Raw genomic sequence first — 5,260 nt, 5'->3', positions numbered from 1 at the left:
TATTTAGACAGAAAAGAGGAGATGATGGGAGTCATTCTGTATATATTTCTCATACTGGTTAATAAATAAAGTACTGTTGGCCAATAGGAAAGGAAGATAGGAGGGACTAGGAGACAAGGAGGAAATTGGAAGTAGTAAGGAGAAGTCAGGATGGAAAGCCTGGAGAGAATAGAACCGCCAGCCACCTCTCCCTGGTAAAACCACGTGGAAATACATAGAAATGGGTTAATAATTAAGATAGAGCTAGCCAATAAGAAACTAGCACCTGGCAAACAGCATAATATCAAATACAGAATCTCTGTGCGTTATTTGGGGCTGGTGGCACGGCAGCAGGACAAGACCAGGTGGCGGGCAGAAAAACTGTACTCCTGCCTCAAAAAATGAAAAGTAAAAGAAACGGAGTAATAATAAAGCCACGTAAAGATGAAAAGCTCAGAGAGAATCTGGATACTGTATGGTATTACATTGTCTTTGCATTGTTTGACTGCTAAGGAAACAATAACTGTTAAAGGAAATACTGGTGGATTAATTCAATTTATATGTTTTAAAAAATGCTTTGACTCAAAAATTTAAGTTCAAGGACAAGTTACTGGGGAAAAGGATTTCTATTTTTGTTTCCACAGAAAATAAAAAACTGTGGATTCCTTACAGACTAATGTGGTTTGATCAAGCCAGACCCCCTGAAACAGAGTTTCTGGTGATCCAACATTCAAAACAGCTTAAACAAAGCAGCCTTGCAGACTACAGCCAAGATTTCTGCATCTTCTCAGGATCCCCCATGACAGCGCCCCCTGTCAGCAAGAAGTAGTTCGGAAAGAATGATGCCCAAATTCCCAAATATCGTTTATAAATGATTGTTTTCATTTAAATGGATTTGGTTATAAATGGTTAATGATCACAACCAATATCTTTTAAAGGTAAAAAGGGGATTATGGTATAGATATGAATACTTAATTTTGGAATGGATTTTCATTTATTGATATAATTTAAGGTCAGTGTTGTGATATGTATATTTCTCTTCTTGTTTATGTATTGTGTTTATATAGCTCATTTAAAAATGTAATGTATAATTTAGTACAGATTTTACATAGTTACCTATAATAGTCAAAACTTATAGCTTGGTGAGTTAGGTTTTGAAGATACACAGAGATGTATTTGAGATAGATAGGCATTCTTCAAAACTTTCAAAGACCTACAGAATATGGCATTTAAAATGGTTTAGGGTTTTTGTGACAGTGAGACATAATTGCTCTTGGCAATACCACCTGCACCAGAAAGGAAGATGGACATTGAAGAAACTCGTTATGGAGTTTGCTTCCAGTATGGCAAGACTAGCCATTTGGACAAGATCCAGCTCTTGTCTGGACTTTTTAACTTAATGCTGTATAAACTGGACATGCAGGACCCACAGAAAAGTGACTGCAGATGCAAGATGGACATTGCTATAGAGTTCCTGCTTCATGGAAGAGTCTGCCAGACAGTCTACAGGACACAGAGGAAAATGACTGACAAACTGCCATACAAAGTCCTGCTTTGCTGAAGAGTCTGTGAGACACACGATGGCCTATGGGCTGAAGATGAAAGATTACAAAAGAACTCCAGGTGACCAGGCAGTGAGTTGTCTATGTCATTTCTAGAGCTTATATATTATCCTTCTGTGGTCTTTGAAGGAGTTGAAGACAGATAGTTATGGTTATAGCTTTCCTTAGTTATGCTTAAAGATAAGTTACATATAGGACTTTAGATGCACAAATTTAAGATAGATAATAGAATAGTTTCTTTTAATCTTGCTAAATGTTAATGGACTAAATAGTGTTAACCGTGATTCATATTTAATAACTGTTGTGGTCTGTCAAGTTCTCTTGGCCTTAGCCAAAACTGGGTGTATCAACGTTGCTGTGAGACCTAGGGTGACTGTTCAGGTGGCTTGCTGTTTCTGTCCTTGCTGCACCTTTTGGAAGTTGTCAATCCGCATTTCATGTCTACTCTAGTATTGTTAATTTCCTTCTCAGGTCTTGATGAGGTTGAAGATTAAACTATCACAACTATTATTCTCTCTTCCTACTTAGATATATTAGGTACTAGACTTACATTTTCCAGCTTAGGACAACTCTATTGTAAACTCCATTATGCCCTCACGCTAGGACTAGATATGTAGGTCATTTTGTACTCGATTTTCCTTTTCTTAAAGCACACTTGTTATTCACTGTTTTGTATATAGTTTTGTATTAAGCCTAAATCTTTTCTTTAGACTAAAAGGGGAATTGTAGTGAGATAGTCCTTCTGTGGCACTGACCACGCCCATTGGGGGGTGAAGCCATGGGCGGAAGTGACCTGTGGAAGGAAGTCGGAGGGGGGGAGCCGGTAAAAGCTCTATTGCTGGCGTGACTCAGACAGGAGAGGATTGGGTTGAATTTCCTGGTGTTTATCTGTCTAGGTTGTAAGTTATTTCTCCCCTAAATAAACATCTATTCGGCCTATTTGTTTATCCTGATTCTTATTTAACCGCGATACCCCTTAACATGGGTCTAAGCTAAATGTCCTGTGCAGTCTAAGGGACTTCAGACAGTGGAATCAAGAAACATCCCTGTTGTTAAAAAGACTTTGGGGGAATATCCCCATGGAGGTATAATGCATTAACCTTGAGACAGGAGAGATATCTTAGTCCCTACTTCAAATGACTTGAGAGATTTAGATGACCTCTCCTGGAAGGCATCACCCTATGTGTATAGTGTCCGTTGGATGGAAGGGGAGAGTGGTCGTGGGCTCGGGAAATTGGGAGAGAGGGGAAGAAGGAGGGGTGGGGGTAAGGTGGAATGAACTGGTTTGATATGTATAATTTTTTTTTTAAAAAAATTAAAAACATTAAAAAGATACCAATGTAATTTTCAAAAAATAAAGTTAATAATTTAATAATTTAAAATTTTTACCTCTATTGACTTTGAAATATCACACTTCCAAAGAGAGAACATCATTTCCAGCACAAGTTCTAATAGATCTTACTAGTAAAAACTCACAGTAACCTATCAGGGTGGGGAGGGTGAAAACTGAAGGATCACAGATTCAGTGCATCTGGCTACTAGAGTTCTTTTCTCTACCTATTCTCAGACAAGCCATGTGCTCCTGTCCTCACACTGCCTCCTCAGATTGACTGCTATCACTTCGATCCCTCGGACTAATTGCTCAAACAAAATCATCTCACTGCATGCTCTTCTGTCTCCTCTATCTTATCTTCCTCTCTCTGTTCAGCCATGTCACTCCTATCTCCAAATCCCTACTGCTGGGATCAAAGGCCTGATTCCCAAGTCCTGGGACCACCTTAGTGTGAGCTGTTTTTCTTTTGGACAGACTTAGTATGTGTCTAACTACTGACATAGTGTGTGTGTCTAACTACTGATTTAATGTGTGTGGATAACTAGTGACCTAGTCTTTGTAGCTAACTAATGACTTAGGTGTGTAGTTGACTAAATACATAGAAATACATAGGAGAATGGCTAACTACTATATCAGTGTGTGTGTGGCTGACTAATTTCTTGGTGTTTTTGGCTAGCTAGTGAATTAGATGTGAGTCTGACTAGTGACTTAGTATGGGTGGGTAAGTAGTGATATATTGTGTGTAGCTAACTAGAGACATAGTGGCTGTGGCTAACTAGGAACCTAGTAACCTAGATATCCCATAGGAAATTCAAATTGGCCACATAACAGCTCTCTAGATCCAGATATTTTACAGGATCTTTCAAATTACTGCCAGCGAACAGGTAGATGGAAGGAGGGTTTTTCTATCTCTTTGCTAAACAAACTCTTACCCTCAACTTGGTTCTGTTCTCTTTCTGCCACACTAAAACTCTCCTCCCCTGCCGGAGCTGCTGCTTGTCTCAGGGCAGTAGGCTGGGCTGAGGCAGCATCTACTCAAGACAAAATTGAATCTCAAAATATTATAATTTCTGCCAGCTGTTGGGGATATGTTTATGGCAGCTGCCATTTTGACAATGTGGCCTAGCCTGACCCCCCATGGTTCTTCCCTCTGCTACACCAGCCACCTAGGCACAGGGAGTCTAGCCAGCTTCTGCCGCCAACAGAACCGGTAATTCATTTTACCTTTTGCTTTTATTCTTTTATTTGCTTTATTCTTTATTCTTTGTCTCTAATTTCTTTTTTTCAAAATGTCATACATAGCTTCACATTCAAGTCCTTCTCAATTTTACACAGTCCTGTTTAATATATCTGTACATTTACCTTAAATTTAACTTTATGTAAATGTAAGCTAACTTCATACAACTTAAATTCAATTGTACTAAGTCTCAAATATTTCTAAATTGCTATGTGCCTTTGAATGGTGGTAAATATATAAGGTTATAAATGTCTATTTCAAGCTAACAAAATATTTATGCCACCCTGTCTTTCCTGTGAGCTGTTTATTAAGGTTAAGCCTCTATTGTCAAAGGGAGTTTTTCTCTACCTCTTTGTCCTCTATGGTTATAAGTCTAACCTACTAAGTTAAAACCTGTTACAGACAGGCTGCAGGGCCCTGAGTAAAACATCCCTCCACAGCCTCTCAGCTTGGATCCAGTTTTCAAAACAGATTAATTACAGGGATATTTTGTATACTAAGGTATGCTAAACAGTCAGAAGCCCTCAAATGCTCAGAGATCTAGAGAATATGGCATTTAAAATGTTTCATTAAAAAGCTTTTATTAAAGAGACACAGGCCAGGTGCTGGCACCACCCATTCCCTCCAAGATGACTGATGGACACTGAAAGAAGCTCCACCCACAAAAGTAGCAACACTAGCCACTGAGCAATCCTGCCTTTCATTTCATCCTTCACAAACTGTACACCTACATACTCTGGTCTGTGTTCAAACACATGACAGATTAAAACATACTGGGAAATAACAAAATCACTCCCCTTACCACAGTCATGTACTTTTTTTCATAGTGGTGACTCCAGCACCTGGTTGCTTACCCTGAATCCTCTTGCAGTGTAAACAATTTTCCTTTTTCTGCACTGAAGGCAGAAGCAATGCTCCATATGCAAATGCTTTTCCTGTGACTGCACTGGATAGTTGGCTACTTGACTCTAATGGAAAATTTAAATCTCTTAGGTGTTACAGTAATTTAAGAATTTTGAAGGTATAGTACAGAAGACAAGCAAGGCCATTGCTTTGGAGAGCAACAGCATGCAACCAATTCCACTTATATCAACGTAAGAGATTGTCTCATAAACATTCTTCTAACATGATGAAATTGCATATGTCCTA

Source organism: Phodopus roborovskii, unplaced genomic scaffold (genome assembly GCF_943737965.1).
Source record: "Phodopus roborovskii unplaced genomic scaffold, PHOROB, whole genome shotgun sequence".
Taxonomy (NCBI): Eukaryota; Metazoa; Chordata; class Mammalia; order Rodentia; family Cricetidae; genus Phodopus; species Phodopus roborovskii.
This window is presented reverse-complemented; position numbering follows the sequence as displayed.